We start from the raw sequence: 25,079 nt of genomic DNA, 5'->3' as shown, positions 1-25,079 counted from the left end.
TTTCTTTTTGTTTGTATTTATACAATCTATATCTACCCATTCCTTTGTTTTCAACTCTTCTTTAACACTTTCCAATGCAAATAATTAATACGTAGATTTTTTTTTTTTTAAAGATTGGCACCTGAGCTAACAACTGTTGCCAATCCTTTTTTTTTTTCCTGCTTTATCTCCCCAAATCCCCCCCGGTACATAGTTGTGTATTTTCAGTTCTGAGTCCTCCTAGTTGTGGCATGTGGGACTCCTCCTCAACGTGGCCTGATGACTGGTGCCATGTCTGCGCCCAGGATTTGAACCGGCGAGATCCTGGGCCACTGCAGCGGAGCACGAGAACTTAACCACTCGGCCACGGGGCCGGCCCCAATAGGGAGATTTTTAAAAACTCAATCTGTTGTCTTTGTTTTTTTAAATAGGAGAATTGAGTTCTTATGCAATTATTATTGAACTAGAATCTTTGCGCTTTATTCTATCCATTTATTTCTGTTTATTTTATATCTTATCTTGTTGATTCTTTTTCTTTGAATTGGCTTGGAAAAGTTTCTCTTCATTCCTTTTTTGCCCTCCTGTTAATTTGGCAGTTCTAACATTTGTCTCCATGATGCTGGTGTTTCCGTTTTCATACCTAATAGTTATGATGAAACCTGTATTCCTCTAGTAACATTTCAAAATTGATCAAGAAATATGTTTCTCAAAACATTTTACCCACTCACACCCCCACCCCTTCACCCAGAGGAAAATTTTAGAAATTGTAATTTTACTTCCTCATTTTCCCATTGGCTCTTCCTGCCCAGCTGCTCTAAAGTGTATCTTGCATTTGACAACTCCTTACTAAACATTTACATCGTGTATTTCTTATCTCATTAATATTATAACATACTATCAGCTCCAAGAGTTGCTGCTGAGCATGGCCCTCAAATTGTTGAATGAATAAATTATCCGTTGATATATGTATTACAGAATTAATTGTTCACAAGAGGTACTGTACTCTTCATCTGCCCAATATTGAGATCTCTTTTCTAATATAATTATCAGCTGATTGGAGAAATTTAAGTACTTTCCTCAGCTAGGATCCATGGTCAATGTATTGAGCACTTGAGTGTCTAAAATTGTCTTTCTTTTGCCCCAAAAGATGAATTAACATTCTGTCTGCGAACAGGATTCTTGGCTGTTAGCTGCAGTTTCTCTCTTCAGTTTGTAGATATCGTTCCACTGTCTTCTAGTTTTCAGTGTAGCAAATGAGAATTCTAATGCTGGTTTTATTTGCTTTCCTTTTGGCAAATAGCCTCTTCCTTCAGTGTGAAAACTTGTATGCTTCTCCCTTGACCCATGGACCTCAGGGATTTTGCCAGTGTATATATATGGGTGTATCTTCTTTTTATTACTCCTGTATGGGTGTCAACAAGATAAACACCTGATCTAGGTTTCAAGCCTGATAAAGAAAAAAGAGAAAACAAAATACACATTTATACATTAGAAATGAAAAAGAAAATACAACCACAGAAGCAGAATGAACTCAAAGACTCATCATAGAATCTTATTGCTTTCTTAGGCCCTTCATTGGAAAGTATTTTCATCATCTCTGGCTATTGTACTCTTTTAGTAACTTCCATGAGTTTGGGTAGGTTTTGTTAAGAGTTGATAAATTATAACTTCTATTTAATATATGCTGTTTTCTGAACTAAAATGTCATATGTAGACAATGGGAAACGTATATACTCCTGTAGCCAAACTAATATGAGCAACTTTCCCTGCTAGAAGTGACATTAAATTCTTCCTGGATTCAAATTCATAGAGACAGAAAGTAGGATAGAGGTTACCAGGGGAGAGGGGAGGGGAAGATGGGGACTTATTGTTTAATGGGTATAAAGTTTCTGTCTGGGATGATGAAAAAGTTCTGGAAATGCATAGTGGGGATGGTTGCACAACATTGTGAATGTACTGAAGTCACTGAATTATACACTTAAAAAGGGTTAAAATGGAAAATTTTTATGTATATTATACCACAATAAAAAATTCTTCCTAGGGGCCGACCCCATGGCCAAGTGGTTAAGTTCTCGCGCTCCACATCGGCGGCCCAGGGTTTTGCCGGTTTGGGTCCTGGGCGTGGACATGGCACCGCTCATCAAGCCATGCTGAGCCGGCCTCCCACATGCCACAACTAGAAGGACCCACAACGAAGAATATACAACTATGTACCTGGGGGATTTGGGGAGAAAAAGGAAAAATAAAATCTTTAAAAAAAATTCTTCCTAGATTTTAAAACAAAAGTAAAAATATAAAGTGAAGAACTCCTCATAATTTGTACATCATGGATATATAATATGACAGCAGACTTACGATACAAAAGCCCGCCTGTGAAAATCAAAAGTGGGAATTTTGGGGGCCGGCCCGGTGGTGCAGCGATTAGGTTCCCACGTTCCACTTCAGCGGCCCAGGGTTCATGGGTTCGGATGCCGGGTGCGGACAAGGCACTGCTTGGCACGCCATGCTGTGATAGGCGTCCCACGTGTAGAGTGGAAGAGGATGGTCATGGATGTTAGCTCAGGGCCAGTTTTCCCCAGCAAAAATGAGGTGGATTGGCAGCAGATGTTAGCTTAGGGCTAATCTTCCTCAAAAAAAAGAAAAAAAGGGGGAATTTTTGTACCTAGAGAAATCAAAATCATAAAGACAGAAAGTAGAATGGTGGCTGCTAAGAAATGGAGAGTTATCATTTAATGGGTGCTGAGTTTCAGTTGAGGAAGATGAAAAAAGTTCTAGAGATGGATAGTGGTGGTGATGGTTACACAACAATGTGAATGTACTTAATTCCACTGAACAGTACACGTAAAAAAGGGTTAAGGGGCCGCCCCTATGGCTGAATGGTTAAGTTCATGTGCTCTGCTGTGGCGGCCCAGGGTTTCACCGGTTCAAATCCTGGGCTCGGACATGGCACTGCTCATCAGGCCATGCTGAGGCGGCATCCCACATGCCACAACTAGAAGGACCCACAACTAGAAGGACCCACAACTAAGAATATACAACTATGTACCGGGGGGCTTTGGGGAGAAAAAGGAAAAAAAAAATAAAATCTTTAAAAAAAAAAAAAAGGTTACAATGGTGGCCAGCCTGGTGGCACAGCAGTTAAGTGCACATGTTCCACTTCAGCGGCCCGGGGTTCACTGGTTCAGATCCCGGGTACAGACATGGCACTGCTTGACAGGCGATGCTGTGGCAGGCATCCCACATATAAAGTAGAGGAAGATGGGCACGGATGTTAGCTCAGGGCCAGTCTTCCTCAGCAAAAAGAGCAGGATTGGCGGCAGATGTTAGCTCAGGACTAATCTTCCTCAAAAAAAAAAAAAAAAAGGTTAAAACGGTACATTTTATGTTACGTATATTTTACCATAATTTAAAAAAATTTTTAAGTGGGCATTTTGGTTCTAGCTTGAACCAACATGATGAGGTCTCTGGTGACTCAGGATGTGGAGAAACAGATCTAGTATGTGGTGTGCTCACAGAAGGAGAACAGATGCAACACTCAACTCTAAAGGGAAACAAAAAAAAACCCCTGACAAATCTGTACAGGATTTTAAGAAAAAGGAATCTGAAAATAGTATAGTGTGTTCAATTTGCTCTTTTCTAAAGCATAAATTCCCATGATTTGGGACAGAATTGTTAGAAATATAGAAGCATAAAAGAGTAAATAACAGTGCCCTCCTATGTAAACGTGCTTTTCAGGTATGATTTGTCTGTGCTTGAGATTAATAGTACCTGATGCTGCTCCGCACCCAACAGAATTCTGTGTCGCTTAGCTCCTAGGAGTGTGCAGAATCCACACTGGCCACGAGGGGGCAGGAGGCCCTGTGCTGTATAGACCAGGTAGGAACAGCCACAGAGATAAGGGCATTAAGGGCACCGTTTTGTACCCTCAGGCGTGAAAGGCCTGCAGAAACTCCAGCTACCTGCAGTGGGAAAGGCATTTGACAGAGGTTAGGGAGGGCTGGCCATGCTGTCCTCTCTCAACCATGGGAGGAGCACCCAAATTTCTCAGCTCATGGGACAGGCCTAATTTCTTTCTCTGCTGCTATTTACCTCAATATCTACGTCTCTCCTACTAACATGCTAGCGATAAATTCTGTGTTCTGAGCATTTGCAGGGGCACCCCTAACTTTTGGGCTGATTATAAAAAGAAGCCTGGGGCTGGCCCGGTGGCATAGTGGTTAAGTTCGCATGCTCTGCTCTGTGGCCTGGGGTTTGTGGTTTCAGATGCTGGGCATGGACACACACATCACTCATCAAGCCATGCTGTGGTGGTGTCCCACATACAGAATAGAGGAAGACTGGTGCAGATGTTAGCTCAGGGACAATCTTCCTCAAGCCAAAAAGAGGAAGATTGGCAACAGACATTAGCTCTGGGTCAATCTTCCTCACCAAAAAAGAAAAAGGAAGGAAGAAAGGAAAAAAAAAGAAATCTCCTCTGGGCAGACACAAGCTAGCAGGAACAGGACTTGGCAAGATGACTGATGCTTCTGAGTGAGTTAGAAAAAGATCCCTTCTTCCAGAGCAGCTCTATGTGGTGGTCCTGAGTGCTGACTAAATACCAGTGCTTACTAAGTACCACCTGAGTGCTCATTAAGTACAAAGTGACTGCTATAGCACTTTGCATACCTTGTCTAATAATCCTCACAACGCAGGCACTATTATTATCCACATTTTTCTGATGAGGAAATGGAGGGTGAGTATAAGTAACTCACTCACACTCACACAGCTAGCAGGTGGTAGAGCTCGTGCCAAAGCGAAAGGGAATGACTTTGGTTGCCCTAAACTTCTTTCCACGTCCACTGCACTCACTGGACTCCGAGCTACTGCAAATGCCTCCCAGCTGAGCTCTCTGCTTCCACTTCCCCTCCTCCCAGTCGACTCCTGCACAGCAGCAAGAGCAATTTTTTAACTCTTTATTATTGTACTAACTAATGAACATAATGTATACATAGACTTCAAATAATAATAAAAAGAACATCCACCTCAGTTAAGGAATGGAGCTTTATCAATTTCTCTGCTGTTCCCTGACATCTCCTTCCCTCGCCCCCAAGAGGTAACCACCATCCTGACATTTGTGCTAATCTTTGTCATATATTTATTATACACACAATATGTTATTTAGTCTTGTCTCCTTTGAACTCTATATAAATGAAATAATACTGTTTGAATTCTTTTGAGACTATTCTTTTGTGATTCATCCATCCATGTTGATGTGTATAGTTGGAGATGATGTGTAGTCATTGTTGAATAGTATTGCATTGTATGAACCTTCCACAATGTTCATATCACTGTTTTTTTTCCCCTGAGGAAGACTGGCCCTATGCTAACATCTATTGCCAATCTTCCTCTTTTTTTTTGGCTTGAGGAAGATTAGCCCTGAGCTAACATCTGTGCCAATCTTCCTCTATGTTATACGTGAGTCACCACCACAACATGGCTTACAAGTAGTGCAGGTCTGTGCCCAGGATCTGAACCTGCAAACCCAGGCTGCCAAAGCAGAGCATGCTGAACTTAACCACTAGGCCACAGCTGGCCCTCCATTTCACTGTTGACAGATATATATATATTTAGTTTTTGCTATTATGAACAATGCTGATATGAAAGTTCCTGTTCAGGGCCAGTCCCGTGGCCGAGTGGTTAAGTTCGAGCACTCTGCTGCAGGCAGCCCAGTGTTTCATCAGTTCGAATCCTGGGCTCGGACATGGCACCACTCATCCAGCCACGCTGAGGCGGTGTCCCACATGCCACAACTAGAAGGACCCACAACTAAGAATATACAACTATGCACCGGGAGGCTTTGGGGAAAAAAATAAAAATCTTTAAAAAAAAAAAAAGAAAGAAAGTTCCTGTTCATATCTCCTGGTGCACATGTGCAAGGAATTCTCTAGGACAGAAAGTTCTTAAAAATCTTTTCAGATAATTTAATCACGAGCATGTGCCAAGGTTTATTGTAGTCTTGCTGTAAGAACAAAGGCCTCTGACAGACCAAATCAAAGATTTCTCTCTTGGTATTGAGGACAGATCTTAGGGACCCCTCTCCCTGGTCTAACAGGCGAATCTAACAAGCAAACTGCACAGGCTTTAAGTCAGTACAATAGAATCCACGCTGCCCTGTGGAGCAGCCGCGCAGGCCATCTTCAGCCTGTGTCAAGCGTCCTTGCAGCCCCACACCTCACGACCGAGGACGGCAGCTGGACAGATCCACAGCAGCAGAGACAGAGGGCACCTCGCTCTCCCGTTTCCCAGCTGCACTTCTTAGAGATTGAAGGAATAATGAGGGACCCTGGTCCTTGCCCCCTCCACACATAGAGAACACAGAGGACGTCAGCATCTCGGAACTTGTTTGATGCACAACCAAGGAATTCTTGTTTACGTTACCTTCAATGTGTCACCTAGAGAAAAGCCCAGATGTACTCTCTCTCTCTTTTTTAAGTGTAGTTGTAAGGTTTTTTTCTTGTCCTCTTCCCTGCACATACACTGTTTTTGAAAGATATCATCTGCACTTAACCTCACACACCTCAGAGCAGTTCCATCAGAGCGCTCTGTCGGACTGTTTTCACAGGCTTTGAACTCCTTTTGCTGATTACCGAATAAACTTGTTCACTAATATCACCTAGACTCTACTTCAGTCGACAATAGAAATGCTTAAAGGAGGAAAAATTGATGCAGATCAAGGCTCCCCGAGGGAGAGAAGCCCAAGGCGTCCTGGCCTACATGCCGATCTACACAACCGGATTCATATCTAAAGTTATACGGCCACACAATAACCAGACCCCACCCGCACTAATACCATTTAATGACATTTTACATCATTTTCCCTTTGTCTAGTAAAAATAAGTCACGTACCCATGCCTTATAAATTTAGCCCTAACCCCCAACACTGCAGCTCTTCACTGCCCACGGGTCCTGTCCCCATGCCTGCAGCCTTTCACTGCCCATGGGTCCTGTCCCCACACTATTCTCTGAATAAAGGAGCACTACTACCAGAACTTGAGAGTCCAAGAAATCCTTCTTTCGACTCCTTGGCTTGCTGACCCTGCATCAAAATGACTAGGTAATTTAAAGGAAAAAATTATTTCATGTTTCTCCTCTATTCTCAACCTTTACTTCTGACACCAGATGTGGGGAGGAGGGGGATTTCCATTGTAGGGGAGGAAGACAATTCCTCTACCCACTCTAGGTCATTTTGGCTGGCCTACGAATTAAATTGACATGAGACAGAACAGGAGAAAATCAGACAAAGCTTTATAGTATGTATACATGGGAGACACCCAGGAAAACTGGGTAACTCACCAGAATGGCTGAAGCTGCCACCTTAAATATCATTCAGCTAAAGACAAAGGAGAGTGTTGGGGGTAGTGGTCTGGGGCTTCAAAGCGGAAGGAGGCAATTTACATGGATATGGAAAAGCAAATGTTTGGTAAACAGAACTTTGATAAGAGTGGGTTTAGCAAGGACTCTCCCAGAGTTATCTTTGATGATGGCCTGTCCTGGGGACAGGCCTTTTATTTTAAATTTTTTTTAGGCAGTTTGGTGGGGGAGGACTCAAAATTTCTTTCAGAGTCTTTTGTTCTTAAAAATAAGCCAAAGAGACAAATTTCGGGGTGGCCAATTCTGATCCCCTATACCATATTGAGCAATTCTCTGACATCAGTTGGGTGTCAATTTAACTCAATTCTGATACCATCTTCCTGGAGTTAACATCAGATCTCAGAGGTTAAAGGTTCAGTCCCACAAGACTGTGCCCCCCGCCCCCACACACACAATTCAGATGCCAACTGCAAGTCCAAGTTGTCACCTGTGCTTCTGACCAACTGGCTATAGCTATAAATGGGAGGTTCCCACGAACCACTCCTAGGGTTTGATTAATTTGTTAGATTGGCTCACAGAACTCAGGAAAACAGTTTATCTACTAGATTACTGGTTTATTACACAGGATATAACTCAGGAACAGCCAGATGAAAGAGATGCATAGGGCAAAGTATGTGGGAAGGGGCGCAGAGCTTCCATGCCCTCTCAGCACACCACTCTCCCACTTCCACATGTTCACCAACCAAAGGCTCTCTGAACCCTGTACTTTAGGGATTTTTATGAAGGCTTCATTACGTAGGCATAATTGATGAAATCACTGGCCATTGATGATTAATTCAACCTCTAGCCCCTCTCCCCTCCCTGGAGGTGGGGGAGTAGGGTTGAAATTTCCAAGCTTCTAATAATATGCTTGGTTCCCATGGCAATCAGCCCCCAAATTTAGGGACTTTCCAAAAGTCACCTTATTAACATAAACTCTGGGGTGGTTGAAAGGAGCTTGTTATGAATAACAAAAGATATCTTTATCATTGTGATCACTTAAAAAATTCCAAGGCTTTTAGGAGCTCTGTGATAGGAATGGGGACTACAACCAATTTCTTTCCATAAATCACAACATCACAGTAATCATTGTTAGATTGTATACAAAAGAAATGTCTAATTAAAGATCTTTATACTCTTGACTGACAGCTGACAGTCAACTTAGTTGGGTATCTAGTTTCTCAGGAGAGATCTTAATTTGATTACAATCTATCATAAAATTGCTTAAATATTTTATTAGCAATGCTACTGACTTCCCAGAGGAGGTTGCAAATTACATTACCCCACTTGCCAGGTCTAGGACAATTTTTCCTCTATAATAATTGAAGTGAGATTGCTGGCTCTAGGATATTCATATGTTTGATTTTGTTTTCCAAAGGGGTTGTAACAATTTATATTCTCATCACAGTGGATAAGAGTTCCTGTTGCTCCACATCTTATCCAACAATTGATATTGATACTAGCCCTGATATCAGTTTCCCTACATTAAACCCAGCATATATGGGGTTAAAACCAAAACACATATTCCCTGCTTACTTCCTGGCTTCCTGGCTCCAAAATCCACTATCCTCCATGGAGACAGACACAGCCAAGGACAAGCATCTGGATTCGTTATCTCCTCCGCTTCCTCCTCACAAAGGAGCTACAGGCTGGTGGGAAAGCTGCTGAACAGCAAGGTCACGGGCTCCCTCCTTTCTGCAAGGCCAAACACAGGATAGTGGAAAAGCTCCGACCAGCAAGGCCATATGCACCCCCTCCCCTACCTAGAACCCCAAATAAAAACCTTCCTTTCAGCTTTTTGGGGAGTTTGGGATTTCAGTGTTAGCTGCCCTCTCTCCTTGCTCAGTGCTGTGCAATAATAAAATTCCTACTTTCTTCCACTACACCCGGTGTCAGAGATTGGCTTGCTGCACAATGGGTGAGCAAACTCACTGCAGGTTCGATATCAATATTATCTGACTTTACTTTTTGCACATCTGGAGGTTGTGAAATGGTATCTCATTGTGGTTCTAATTTGTATATTCCTGATTACTAATCTGGTTGAGCAATTTTTTATGTTTATTCCATCCTACTTCTTCTTTCATGTTCTTTATGTATTCTGAGACCAGCCTAATGAGACAGGGCCATCTGCAAGGCCCCTGGCCTAACAATATAAGACCCCTAACCAATCCGCAAGCCAGGACAATCAGATAGAGACTACCAAGATCCACATTCCACAGCCTCTGGACTCTCCTGGGCTTAGACATGCGCCCTAGCACCCAGGAGTCCACTGAAGGTGACCCTAGCCTCATTACCATACTAAAAATCACACCCGGGGTAGACAGCTAGCATGCTAATGATACATGCAACGCATGTGGTGGCATGTTGAACAACAGTGCAGACGCAAGCACAACCCCACCTCTACATGCCATGACAAGGCCCTCCTCCCCAGCCGTTGCCTAATGAAAGCTCCACAATCCCACTCCCTAATGAGCTGGTCACCTGCCCCTTTCCTTTCCGCGCCTGCACCCTTGAGCCTCTCCTGTGCACAAGCTAATCAACTTTTATTTTTCTACTCTTGTCTGTTGTCTCTCTTGATTTCCATCCTAGGGAACAATAAGAACCCAAAGCGCTGGTAACAATTCTAGATCTCTGCTATCCAATATGGTAGCCACTAGTATTATGTGACTATAATTAAAATTAAATACAATTTAAAATTCAGTTTTTCAGTCTCACTAGCCATATTTCAAGTGCTCAGTAGCTATGTGTGGCTAGTGGCTATTGGATATTGCAAACATAGACTATTTCCATTGTTGCAGAATGCTTTGTTGGACAGCCCCATTCTAGATACTGATCCTTGTGAATTATGTGTTGCAAGTATCTTCTCCAAGTTTATGGCCGCCTTTTCACTGTCTTTATTGGGTATATTGATGAAAAAAAGTCCCTAATTTTAATGTAGCTAAATTTATGAAAGATTTACCAAACCTCTTTCCCTTCGTCATAAAGATATTTGCCTATGTTTGCTTCTAAAAAATATAAAGTTTTCCCTTTCACATTTAAGACCTGAATCCACCCAGAATTTAGTTTTGGGTATGGTGCAGAATAGGGATCTCTCTTCATTTTTTCTGATTGTCCCAGCACCACAGTCGTTCCTTTCCCCACTCTTTGTATATTAGATTTTTATACATGCATGGCTCTTTCTCTGAGCTCCCTAGTCTGTTTCATTAATCCTGAGCCAACCACATTGTCTTAATTATTACAATTTTATAATGTAATAAAGGCTTGCTATCTTGATTCTTCAGGAATGTCTTGACTGTTGTTGGCCCTTTGTACTTCCATTTAAATTTTAGATTTCCTTTTCAAGTCCCCCATAAAATCCTGTTACAGTTTTGATTGAAGATGCATTAAATGTATAGATCAATTTGGAAAAAAATGATATCTATGTGCTAGGTACTGTTCATGGCCCTGGGGCTGCAACAGTAAACAAGACAAGGGGGCTTCCCATCAAAATTAGAATAAAATCCAAACTCTTTACCATGGCCTATACCAATCCACACATAATCGGCACTTCTCCCCACCCCCCAGCTCACCTCTCACTACTTCCTCTCTCTCGGTGCTCCAGTCACACCTTCCTTCACATTGCTTGAACTAAGCAAGGATTCTTCCGCTGTGTTTTTGCAGGAATCTGTCCCCCACCCCATACCCCTTATTTGCTTGACAGGTTCCTTAACTTTAAGCAGGTGTTTGCTCAATCCCCGTTTCAGAGAGGGCATCATGCAATCTAAAATAGCTGCAGCACATCTCTGTAACCCTGGCTTTACTTTTCTCCATAGCACTCATCACTACCTAACATATTAAAGAAGGTTTTGTTCTTTTGTCTGCTCCCCACTAGAAAGCAAGCTCTGTGAACCAGGAACTCTGACTGTCTTGTTAGCATTATGACCTCAGGGCCTTGACCTGTGCCTGGGACATAGTAAGCACTTAATAAATTTATGGAATGAATGAGAGAATCAAGACAAGAGAAATGATCAAGAGGCTTCTGAAAAAACCCAGGCAAGCTCTCTAAGTTGGTACATATAGCTACAGCTATCTAAAGTCATAGAAATATTTCGCTAGTGCTTATCCATTTTAATAAAAACTCCATCCAAACTGGCCACAAACCCTGAAGATTTCCTAGGGAGAACAGTATTAAAGTATCTAATGATTTTAGAGTTCTATTTGCAAAAATGTTATCCATCATATTTCTATATGAGGTTTTGGGCATTTTGATTTTAATTAATTCCAATTTATCAATATTTTCTTTTATGGATTACATCTGTGGTATCATAATTAAGAAGTCTTGGGGCTGGCCCGGTGGCACAGCAGTTAAGTTCGCATGTTCCACTTCTCAGTGGCACGGGGTTCACTGGTTCGGATCCGGGTGCGGACATGGCACCACCTGGCAAAAGGCCATGCTGTGGTAGGCGTCCCACATATAAAGTAGAGGAAGATGGGCACGGATATTAGCTCAGGGCCAGTCTTCTTCAGCAAAAAGAGGAGGATGGCAGTAGTTAGCTCAGGGCTAACCTTCCTCAAAAAAAAAAATTCTTTACCTAAGCCAGAGTCATAATTATTTATTTTTATTTTCTTTTAGAAGATTTATGATTTTTCATCACATTTAGGTCTATGATCCATCCTGAGTTAATTTTTGTGTATCATGTGAAGCAAATATCTAAGTTTATTTTCTCTTTATTTATTTAGCATATACATATCTAATTGCTCCAGCACCATTCATTCAAGACTATCCTTTCCCCATTGAATTCCCTTGGTGGCTTTGGTGAAAGTCAGTTGTGAATAAATAGGAAGATCTATTTCTGGACTCTATTCTGTTACATTGATCGATATGTCTATCTTTATGCCAGCACCACACTGTCTTGATTATTGCATCCTTACAGTAAGTTTGAAATCCTGTACGTACTCCAACTTTGTTCATTTTTTCCCAAAGAATAGGTTTGGCTATTCTAGGTCCTTTCTGTTTCCACATAAATTTTAAGATCAACTTGTCAAATCTTATTTTTAAAAAGCCTGCTGGGATTTTGCTAGTGACTGCATTGAATCTATAGATCAGTTTGGGAGAAGTGCCATCTTAACAACATTGAGTACTTCAATCCATAAATATGGTATGTTTCTTCATTTGGGCAAGTTAATAAATTTTTTTTTCTTATTCTAGCTTGTTGAGGGGCTGATAGGTACAGTTTATTGTGCCATAACTGTTTCTGTTTTCATCCCTCACTTCAACAGAGGTCTAATAGTGAGCATTGGTTTTGTTATTAAAACAAAAAACAAAAACTCGAAACAGGCCACGGTTTCCTATTCCTCCGAGAATACTTTCTTGTCCCTTAGTGCCTAGGGTTTCTCTGGAGCCATTCTGGGGCCTGAACCCCAACTCTTCCCCCAAGGTGACTCCCTTTTTACATTCCTTGGACTTTACAGACTCCTGCTTCTCTACCCTGCATTAATTCATTCGATGTCACCAAGGCTTTTCATGTCTTCAGTACTGTGGACAGAGTGCTTTAAACCCTTCTTTCCTGAATCACACCCTAAACATCCATCCATCTTATTTGTTCATTTTTCTTTTTGTTCTGAGATATACCCAAGGGGTTGGAAGCAGAACATGGCCACCCAATGAGCCAGATAAGGGCCACAGCTGCTGAAGCCAGAGTCAGATGTGTCTCCTTGGAGTAAGGGACTGACTCTCTGCACCAAAAAGGTCACTGGTGCCTGATCAGGTCCTCTGGTGTCTGAGGGAGAACATTTGTGTATTGGAGGCCTCATCCAGGCACAGTCGGGAACCACACCTTCTCCTGTGCCACAGCGCCCTCTGTTGGAGCCCAGACATTGACCCATTTGCTGAAGAAACAGTTGGCTGATCTGAGAGGCAGTACATCAGACAGCCAGCAGATTCTCATTGAGCACCAACTCTGAGCCAGGTACTGCTCTGGGCAGCCATAAATAAGACAGAGCCTCTGACCTCATGGGGCTTCCAAGTACAGGGAGTAAAAGAAATGAATGAACTGAATAAGTTCAGGTATTGATAAGTGCTCTGAAGACAATAAAAGTATATTGCAGTGTAGTATGACTGGGTGGTCAGGGGCCTCTCTGAGGAGGGGACTCCTGAATTGAAACTTGAATGATGAGAAAAAAGGAAGAGTAGTCCAAGCGGAAGGAATAGCACAAGCCCTGAGACCAGCATGAGCTGGGCATGTCTGGGAGACGGAAAGAAGGCTGACATGGCAGGATTAAAGTGACTGAAGGGGACATGAAGGGGGTTGAAGTTGAGAGGGAGGCATACATTGACCATGCTGGGCCTGTAGGCCACGGTAAGGAATCTGGATTTTATTCTAAGTATAATAGGAAGCAGAGGAGTGACAAGCAATGAGTGATGTAATTTGAGTTCCTGGATTCTCGAGCTATGGAACATACGCACTCTAGACTGCACTGTGCTTGGCTTGGGGCTGGCAGGCCTGAATGCAGAAGAGGCATCAGAAAAACTATCTTCTACATGGCTAGGGAATCCAACAACGACGAGATGAGGGAGATCTCCCAACAAACAGCCAGACCTCAAAGCCCATTGCTATCTAAATAGATAGCAGCCTGCACTGGAGCTGTGTGTCTGAGCTAGGAGGGCTGACCCTTACCTTGGCATCCTGGTTAATCCAACTCAAGGGTCTGCCCAGGGAAACCTTCCCCAATCCCTACTAGCTGGGGCTGAGCACATCCTTTATGTCACCATTGTTTCTTACAAGCTGTCCTGTTATAGGGTTTCTCATATGGTATTTCATTTTAACTGGATAATGAGCTACTTCAGGACAGGCACTAAGTTGTCCAATTCTGCTGTGTGCTGGGGACACAGATGACTGCTTAGGTGAGATATTTGCGTGGGGTGCAATTGAAGACAACCTTGAATATCTAAGAGCATTTGGATTTGTTCCTGGAGCAATTCTTTGCTGTCCCATCCTTAACAAAGACTGCTTTTGAGACACATTATTATTGGTAGGTTGACCAGAGGGCATGTGGCCCATCTATTTGTCCAGATATTTTTTTCTCTTGTTCCAAGCCATATCACCTGAGATTTGCACCAACTGGGTTGGACCCTTACAGAACATCTGGGTGCAAGTCTATATCAAGGGCCAGCACAGGAAATAGCTGCAGTAAAATTTATTTCTTTCCAGCTGAGATTTAATTGACAAATAACACTGTATACGTTTAAGGTAAGCCAGCCCTGGTGGTCTGGTTAAGATTCAGTGCTCTCATCACCACGGCCTGGGTTCATTCCCTGGTCAGCAAACTACACCACTCGTCCGACTGTCAGTTGTCATAGTGTGGTCGCTGCTTGTTGCCATGATGCTGAAAGCCATGCCACTGGTATTTCAAATACCAGGAGGGTCTCACCCATGGTGAGGTTTCAGCAGAACTTCCAGAATAACTCAGACTAGGAAGAAGGAACTGGCCAGCCACTTCCCAAAAATTGGCCATGAAAGCCCTGTGGATAGCAGCAGAGCATTGTCTGACAGAGCCCCAGAAGGTGAGAGAATGGCACAGACCGGGCAGGGTTCCACGCTGCTGCACACAGGCTCACTAGGAATTGGAATCGACTTGAGGGCAGTACAACCCCAAAAGTTTAAGGTGTACGAGGTGATGATCATGATTAAATTAAGATGATTTAAGATCTACTCTCTTTGCAACTTTCCAGTATACAATACAGTAACTTTCCAGTATACGATACAGTATTGTTAACAATAGTCACCGTGCTCTACATTAGATCCTTGGAACTCACTCAGCTTATTGTAGTAAAATTCCTCATTCTCCCCACTGGAGGGATGCAGTGGAGGGCTTTATCCATTTATCACAGAGAATACTCTTTGTAAGAACCTACACAAGACATTTCTCTCAGAAAAAGTTCTATTCTCTTGAACAATCAATTCGTCTATATCTTGGGGACAGTGTGATATTGTCTAATCATGTTTCTCTCTTTGCTTTGGCCACTTAGGTAGTTTAGCACTAAATTTTCAGCCTGTTTCTAGCAACCATAAAGAGCCACTGGAGACAACTGGCAGAGGGATTAAGTATTTGGGCTTTGGAATCAGGCAAATCTGGGTTGAAATCTCACTTCTGCCATTTCTTAGCTGTGTGACTGCAGGCCACCTATCTATTTTTTTCCAAGTATTTATAAAATGGGCATAATCGCATTATTTACTTTGAGAAGTTATTTTGTTGGAAAGATTAAGGGATACAACGCTAAGCATAGGACCTGGCATAACAATCAACACAATTAGAATCATTTTCACCTTATGGTAACCAGTTCTGTGTGCTCATATTCCTCTCTTTAGTATTTTCTGTCCCTAGGGTAGAGACACACACACACCACACACATAGTTTTCCTGCTTCAGAACTGCATAAATTGATTGCTGATTATTATAATTAATTAACTAATTTGGGGAGGATTAGCTCTGAGCTAACATCTGTTGCAAATCTTCCTCTCTCTCTCTCTATTTTTCCCAAAGCCCCCATACATAGTTGTATATTTTACTTGTAAGTCTTTCTACTTCTACATGAGCTGCTGCCACAGCATGGCTACTGACAGACGAGTGGTGCAGTTCCATGCCCAGGAACCAAACCCAGGCTGCTGAAGAGCGGCATGCCGAACTTTAACCACAGGCCATCAGGGCTGGCTCAACTGCTGCTATTTTTTGTAAATCTGCTATACATACCCTACAGATAAGAGTCTCTGGAAAACTTGCATTAGGGATAATTAAATCTGCAGCTGGGAGGATCTCTCTCTCAATACAGTATAGCAAGGGAGCATATCTTATATGTCTGACAGGATTAGGAAAACGTGGAAAAGACGTGAGTCCTGCTTGAGGCATTCATTACTTAGGGTGACCCTTGGTTATCGCAGGTTCATTACTATTAATGTCTTCTGATACATCCTCTGACAATATATCTGTTTGGATTCAGAGGGCAGCACTTAATTCCAAAGTAATTAAGGAATCTATTCTTTTGCTTCTGTTTGAGGTCAAATAAATTCAAACAGAGGGGATCATTAGAGTGACATTAATGTCTGGTACATTAACATTATTTAAGAAGTCTCAGACTGGGTAAATAGATCTTTATATTTTATAAAAGGAGACTCTGATATTTATCTTTTTATTTTTGAGGAAGATTAGCCCTGAGCTAACTGCTGTCAATCTTCCTCTTTTCACTGAGGAAGACTGGCCCTGAGCTAACACCCATGCCCATCTTCCTCTACTTTATACGTGGGACGCCTACCACAGCATGGCTTGCCAAGTGGTGCCATGTCACCCAGATGCGAACCGGCGAACCCAGACCACCCAAGCAGAACATGCGCACTTAAGCGCTGAGTCACTGGGCCAGGCCCTCTTTTTTTTTTTAACCTAAATTTTTTTTTTAAAAGATTTTATTTTTTCCTTTTTCTCCCAAAGCCCCCCGGTACATAGTTGAGTATTTTTAGTTGTGGGTCCTTCTAATTGTGGCACTTGGGACACCGCCTCAGCGTGGCCATGCCCAGGATTCAAACGGGTGAAACCCTGGGCTGCCGCAGTGGAGAGCGTGAACTTAACCACTCGGCCACAGGGCTGGCCCCTATTTATCTTTTAAAAATCCTTTAAAATATTTTTATTGTTGAAGTCAGTTTACTTTTACTTCCTGAGATATCTTCATGCTCCTCAAGGATTTACCTGAGCTGGTTAAGGGATTACTTTGCCAGATGTTTGTCTAATTTAACTTTTTTATGGCTTCATTGAGGTATAAATAATGCAGAATAAGTTGCACATATTTAAAGATATAAATTGGTAAGTTTGGATATATGCTTATACCCATGAAACCATCACCAAAATCAAGATAATAAATATTTCCCTTGCCCCACAAAGTTTGTTCTGTCTTTAGCAATCCATCCCACCTCATTCCTTCTCCTGCCTCCATCCCCATGTGACCACTGATCTGCTTTTTCTCTCAATAGATTAGTTTGCACTTTCTAGGATTTTATATGGAATGGAATCACACAGTTTGTACCTTTTGTCTGGCTTCTTTCACTCAGCACACTTATTTTGAGATTCATGAGTATCAATAGTTCATTTCTTCCTATTGCTGAGTAGTATTCCATTGTATGGCCATACTACTATTTTTTCATAACATGGACTTATTAATTATATAATTGGTTGTGTCTCCCTCTGCACTGGCTGGGGTGGGGGGGGCGGAATCCCACCAAAACACTAAATCTGTGGCCCATCTCTGGCAAAAAGACAGACTTCAAAGCCAGCATTTTATATACTAATCTCACTCCTAACTTCATTTTCTCTTTTTTCTTTTCCCTTTACTATAAGTTCTCCATCTTACCTTTCTTTTATTTTATTATGTTATATACATTTAAGTCAGTAGTCTTGGATCTTTTCTGAAACAATGACCAAGTACAAATAAACAATGCTCTGTTTTTATTTGATTTGATGGGTTCTTTCCTCCTGCTTTCTTTAGGGATGCTGGGTTTTGTTGACTTGGTGTACTTACAGATGCTCATCATATCCTGCTTGAACAACTGCCACCATCTCTGGCGTGCTAGTCTCTAATCTCATCTCTTTTCTATTCACCTGCTATGATGTCACCAAGTTATCATTCTACAACACAAATATGATCATGTCCTTCCCATGCAGATCACCCACAGGAAGAATCTAAAGTCCTTAGCATAGCAAGGCAGGTCCTTCATTAGTCATTCATTCTTTCAACAAATATTTATTAATTGCTGATGATGTACCAGGCTCTATGCTAGCTGGCTAAGTATGAGGTATGGTAATAAACCTGAGAGACATGGCCTGTACCCTCATGGAATTTATATTCTAGTAGGGGAGACAAAGAGATAAACAACCACATAAGCAATATAATTATGAACTGGATAAACATAAAATTGTTATGAAAGAAATAACCAAGGTGCTATGCTTGAGTCTGGGAGCAGGGGTGGATGTCAGAGGTTGTCTTTCTGGGGAGGTGACACATATACTCCCTAAAACATGAGACAGAAGTGGCCATGACAAGAGTTCTAGGCAAAGAAAACATCAAGTGGAAAGGTCCAGAAGTGGGGAAAGGCTGGAATGGCCAGTATGCCTGGAGGTAGTGAGGTTGCTGGAGAGTTGAGCTCTGCCTGCTTCTCCCAAACCACAGGCCCATATGCAGCCATCCTAAATCCCAAACATGCATAGCTACCTGCCATTTCCTCAACATAGCATGCCTTCTCATTGTGCACCTCCTCCCTCCTCCCTGGACAATCCTACTCCTCCTCATGACTGGGTTTCTAAAGAATACCTTCGTCATAACCTTTGGGTTCCTCTCCCACCCTCCTCCAAGTCACTAGACTGCTCCTTCCTCCTCTGGGCCTCCGCAGAAGTCTACATGTACTTCTCCTTTTTTATACACCTAACACGTACTGAGTGCTTCCCATGTGCCAGGCACTGCTCTAAGTACTCTACCTCTATAAATTCAACCTTATGAGGCAGGTTCAGTTAACCTTCAAAGACTCTACAATCTAGGTATTGTTACTATCTCTACCATAGAGATGAAGAAACTGAGGCCCAGAGAAGTTAAGTAATTCACCCACAGTTACACAATGAGTAAATGGTAGAGTAAGGATTTCAACCCAGAAAATGTACTTTGTACTTTAACCACTAAGCCCTTTTTGCCTTTCTAGATTGACAACACATAGTACCTAACACTTATCAAGCACTCCCTAAATGCCAGCCTTTCTTCTCAACTCTTGATACAAATTAACTCATTGAATCCTCCACCAACTCTTTCAGGTAAAAGCTCTCAGTCCTCACAACAACCACCTTATTGGCACTAGGACCACAACTCTCTTGGGTGGGGTGCACGTCCTGTCCCAGTCAGCAATCCCAATGCCTCCCACATCCAAAAGTTGCTCTACAAATGTCTGCTGAGTGAATGAATGAATTAGCAGACCTAGTGTCTTTCTCTTGGCTCAGGATTCAAATTTCAAGAGCATACAGTACCTGAGAATACTTGCTTGGAGAAAATTATGATAATGGATTATAAATCTGCTGTACTAAACAATCTACTGTTGTATACCAACGAGAACTGATTAATATAAAGGCTGACTTAATATGCATATTTGCTGCATTTCAAATGTGAGATAAGATTCCTTTATATATCAGAAGATGTACTAACCAACCCCTACAACAGCAAAATAGGGGCAAAGGGCTGCTTTCAAGACAGCTCCCATAACAAATCTAATCTATTTTCAAATGTGACACAGCCAACAAAAACAACATATCAACTTGTAAAACCATCTACAGCTAAAGTAGATGGCTAAAACTGTCTAGCTATTCTGTTATTTCCCTTGACAGCAAATATTAAACACAATAAATAAAAGTTTAAAATGTCATTTAAATCTCAAAGTAAGTTTATGACCCTAAAAAACAAACTGGGAAGTAGTTGATGGTAATCAGAAAAAGAAATGAAGAATAACTCCTTAAAGTCTAAGGGAATGGTACAAAATTAATTTATTTATCCATACAAATAATAGTCACTAATGCCTAGTCCATTCTGGATACCTAATAAAATTTTCTAACAAGTTGGGAAATTGATACAGGAAGCCTCAGTGTCTTGGTTCATTGACTAAATTTTCTTTTTATGGCAGTAACATTGGATTATAACATTACATATGACTAAATTTGAGAACTCCCTAGAAAGGTATTGGAAAAAAAGAAAATACCAGTTTTTCAAAAGGCAGCTCTGTAAAAAGCAAAGGAAACTAAGTAAAAAGGCAAAGAGAAAGGGAAGCAAATGACATTTGCTTAGCATCTACTAAGGACCAAGTGATTTACCTAGATTTAAGACTCAACATGGGGATAGCCCTGTGGCCAAGCGGTTAAGTTCGCGTGCTCTGCCACGGCAGTCCAGGGTTTTGCTGGTTCGGATCCTGGGCGTGGACATGGCACCGCTCGTCAGGCCACATTGAGGCAGCGTCCCACATGCCACAACTAGAAAGACCTGCAACTAAGATATACAACTATGTACCAGAGGGGATTTGGGGAGATAAAGCAGGAAAAAAAAAAGACTCAACAAATTTGACAAGGTAGGATGACACCTGGTCCACAATTTTTCTTTACAGATAGGAAAACTAAAGGCTAAAAATGTCAAGTAAAATATATACAGTCATAGGGTTGGTGTAAAACCAAGTTGGGAATCTGATACAGTTGTACTTGATTCCAAATCTCATGCTCTTTTCGCTGCAGCACATTGCTTAAGGTTCCTAAAAGAATTTTCGATAAAGTTGACATAATTGCCAAATTTTTAAATTAAAAACAAATTACCAAAAATTGTAAAGGCAAGTTGTTTGTAGGAGCTAACCCAACATTCACTCATACCCTCACACCCCTCCATTACCAATTACAAGTCATATTTCACCGCCTCTTCTCAAGAGGCTCCTCAGAGCCTCACACCAATGGACCCCTCATGGCCAAATCTGCCAAATTGTCAGATCTGCCTCAATATTTCTCCCTTCCTATAGTCAAATCCCATCTGAAAACAAATTGGCTCATATTTATAAACGAAAGGAGACTTTGAAATCTTGTTTTCTATAACAAATCTTCCCATCAGATTGGCAAAATTTTCAAAGTCCGACAGTATTAAGTGTAGCTGAGGATACAGGACTGTGGGAATTCTCCTACATTGCTCACGGGAGTGTAAGTTAGCGCAATCACTTGGAGAGCAATTTGGCAAAGTTTAGTAAAGTTTAAGATGCATCTCACAATATTCTATTCCTAGGCATATTCCTAGGCATATTTCCTCACACATGTATACAAGGATATATATGAATGCTTTTATTGTTGATAGGTGCTATAAAATAGTGTAGGTGCTATGGAAAACAGTATGGTGGCTCCTCAAAAAATCAAAAATAGAATTACCATGTGATCCAGCAATTCAACTTCTGGGTATATACCCAAAAGATTTGAAAGTAGGCCTCAGGCAGATATTTGTACACCATGTTCATAGCAGAATTATTCACAATAGCTAGGAGATGGAAGCAACCCAAATATCCATAGACAGATAAATGGATAACACGAAATGTGGTATATACACAATGTAATATTAGTCAGCCTTAAAAAGAAGGAAATTTTGTGACACGCATAGATAAACCTTGAAGACATTACGCTAAGTGAAATAAGCCAGTCACAAAAAGACAAATATGTATGATTCCTCATATAGAAGGTATCTAAAGTGGTCAAAATCATAAAAACAGAAAGTAGAATGGTGGTTACCAGGGGCTGGGGGGAGGGAGAAATGGGGAGCGGTTCTGCAATGGGTACAGAGTTTCAGTTTGGCAAGATGGAAAAGCTCTAGTGATCTGTTACACAACAATGTGAATACAGGTAACACTACCGAACTGAAAAGTGGTAAGATGGTAAATTTTATATTAGGTATTTTTTGCTACAATAAAATAATTTTAAAAGCTGCAGTAAAATACCAAAATGTTAAGATTTAATAAAGTTGTGTGGTGGTCATATGGTGTTTGTTATACTATCTCCAACTTTGATATATGTATGTAATATTTGATAATAAAAATATTTTAAGTAGCTATGTTTAAATGGACAGATTTCTGTAATTTGGAGGTCCAATATGAAGGCAGAATTTTTTTTAAGATTTAATTTTTTTCCTTTTTCTCCCCAAAGCCCCCCAGTACCTAGTTGTATATTCTTAGTTATGGTCCATCTAGTTGTGGCATGTGGAATGCCGCCTCAGCATGGCTCGATGAGTGGTGCTATGTCCGTGCCCAGGATTCGGACTTGCAAAACACTGGGCCACCTCAGCAGGGTGCTCGAACTTAACCACCCGGCCAAGGCGGGGCCCGACAAGGCAGAATCTTGCTCTGTGTTCATTTGGGCATTCAACATCAAAGTTTCTAACTCGCTGGTAATAAATTAGAAGTTAGTCTCCTAATTCTGCTGAGATAAACAGCCAAATGAGGATCACAAACCACAGACTAACTCCATATTTTAAACATCAGCTGATAATGTCAGGAAAACAGTTACTGGGGCTGGACTGGTAGCATAGGGGTTAAGTTCCCTTGCGTGGCTTTGGTGGCCTGGGGTTCCCTTGTTCAGATCCCGGGCGCAGACCTAAGCACCGTTCATCAAGCCATGCTGTGGTAGGCGTCCCACATATAAAGTAAAGGAAGCTGGGCATGGATGTTAGCTCAGGGCTAATCTTCCTCAAAAAAAAAAAAAAAGAAAAAAGAAAACAATTACGAATTATGAAAACCATAGTTATCTTACAGATTTTTATTAAAAGACATCTAGCCAGGTAAAATCACTTAGAATCTCAGAATCAATTCCTCTTTGTTTCTTTCAAAGGAACTGCCTAGGCAAAAACTATTTGCCTATAGAGACTAAATAAGTACCCTCTTTTTGCTGCTTTTTTTTTTTTTTGAGGAAGATTAGCTCCTGAGCTAACATCAGCCACCAATCCTCCTCTTTTTGCTGAGGAAGACTGGCACTGAGCTAACATCCGTGCCCATCTTCCTCTACTTTATATGTCGGACACCTACCACAGCATGGTTTGTCAAGCGGTGCCATGTCCACACCCGGGATCCAAACCGGCGAACCCCAGGCCGCCACAGTGGAACGTGCACACTTAACCACTGTGCCACCTCTTTCTGCTTTGTATTTTAGTGCCTGTCACAAAGTTGTGGGGGTTTTTCTAGTTGAACAAAATGCAAAATTGCATTTCACTGAACACACATTTATTGAGCACACTGCCAAGTATTGTGCTAAATTACCAAATTCCTGATCTTTGGGATTTTTGTGTTCTATTCTTTAATTTGTTTACAAATTACCTTTTATAATTATCAGAAATGTTATTACTAAAAGTTTCGTTTATAAACAGACCACAAAAAATTCATCTGGTTTACTGTACAAGAACAGCATTTGCTCTCCTTCTGAAAACATTTGCTTTGTTGAGGTTACCAAATGACCTACTTTTGGGAAAACATTAAACCAGGAAGTTGTATGACTAACTTAGTTCCAGGAACTGCTAGAACTCCTAGCGAAGTCATCATATCGATCATGAGATCTCCATTCCAGATCATTCTACCAATCAACACGTATGACTCACAGGAGCTGTTTGGTGAAACAAGCTCAGATTAGCTGCTATGTTAACAAAAGTGAAAATTTATCCTTTGTAAAATGAACATTTTACCAACTACCTCCAAGTCCAAAATTATCTTAAAGAAACTGTTAATTTCTATCTCCTGATTAAGCAGATCTTACCAAGTTTTAGTAAGCTGAACTTAAAGCTGTCTACGTGTGAACTCATCATATACCGTCTATATTGTACATTAATCGACACAGTTTCATGTTATGCTTAGAAATGTTGTAACTCAATGACTAACGACCTTCTCTAAGTGATATCTAGCTAAGCTGTGCAGATCTTTAGCCGACTTCTTACGTAGGAAGGTATGACGTGACAAACGTTACTTGCATGTTTATTTACACCCTCACCTCCATGACTCAGAACCAGGGCCGAGAGGCACCGAGATCCAAACAACCCTGCCTTACTCACGTTCCTTGGGTTATCTCCCTGCGGGACGAGTGGCCACACCCGGGGTGCTGGAAACCAGTTGTGTGGTCCTAGCTAGCACACAAACACATCAACGTCGCTTGCACAACAAACACACCAATGGGAGAAAAATAGGTTCCTCTCTAGTACATGAACTCCCCGTCTCTCGAAGAGGCTTTTCAGCTCCCTAATCCACATTTCTCTCTTCCCCTACCACAGTCTGGAGAAACAACAAGGAGGCGAAGGGATTTGCAGTCTTTCCAGGAGCCAGATCTAAGGCCGGGCACCGAGCCCGGTGGGGCCGGACAGGCGCCGCGCTGCGCCTCCGCGACAGGGGGCAGCAGGGAGTCCCCAGGAGAGTCTAAATTTACCGACTCTCCTCGGAGCCCTATGAGCATCAAGTAGGACAAAAGCATTCTAACTGTAAAGAAGCGTGATTAAAGCTCCACAACGCTGCTCTAACCGAGAGCAAAACTAAAAACCCGCCAGTGTGTGAGGGGCGCGCGTTTTTAAAGATCCCGGGGACGGGGGCTTATGCTTCACAGCAGACGCCAAGAAGAAGAGCTGCAGGCCGCGCCGCCCCGCTCCTGAGCACATCCAACCCGGACTGGGAACCCTTCCCGGGAAAGCAGCCGCGGAGTCCCCACCTTCTTTGCCTCAGGCCTGAAAACGAGAGGTGGGGGCTGGGTCTTTGCAGGCGGGAGCGAAGGTTCCCCCTCCCCCACCCCCGGCCGGAAGCGCCTCTTCTTCCCCGAAGGCGCGCTTCTGCGGCGCACGCGCACTCAGTTACTTAGCAACGTCGGCGCTAAACCACCCAGCCGGGAGCCCAGCAACAACAGAGCCGCCGCGTCCCCCACCAATCAGCGCCGGCCTCGCCTTCCCACGCCTCACCAATCAGCGCCGGCGCCGCAAGGAAGTTTCCAGAGCTTTCGAGGAAGGTCCTCGTAACTCGAATTCATCCGCCTGATAAATCTTCCTACCTTTTTCTAAAAAAGGAGAAGGATCGCCTGGAAGAGAGGGGAGCTGATTTGTTAGGATCCTTGTTTCCGAATCTGAGAAATTTGGGGCTCAACGGAACGGTCTAAGTGCGTCGCTGGAGCTGGGGCCGAGCG

At 42.2% G+C, this 25,079-nt stretch overlaps 1 long non-coding RNA gene across 1 annotated transcript; it reads right to left on the bottom strand.

The window, feature by feature from the left end:
• Positions 1-24,748, bottom strand: LOC102149100 (uncharacterized). Its single transcript, XR_288094.4, has 3 exons — positions 24,615-24,748; positions 3,748-3,938; positions 1-1,426 (listed from the first exon to the last, which is right to left on the bottom strand). It is a non-coding gene; the product is annotated as an uncharacterized lncRNA (long non-coding RNA).
• Between the last annotated feature and the right edge of the window lie 331 nt (positions 24,749-25,079).

The sequence above is a fragment of the Equus caballus genome, chromosome 11 (genome assembly GCF_041296265.1).
Source record: "Equus caballus isolate H_3958 breed thoroughbred chromosome 11, TB-T2T, whole genome shotgun sequence".
Classification (NCBI taxonomy): domain Eukaryota; kingdom Metazoa; phylum Chordata; class Mammalia; order Perissodactyla; family Equidae; genus Equus; species Equus caballus.
Note: the sequence above shows the minus strand (reverse complement) of the source record. Positions and strands in the feature narration are given on the sequence as shown.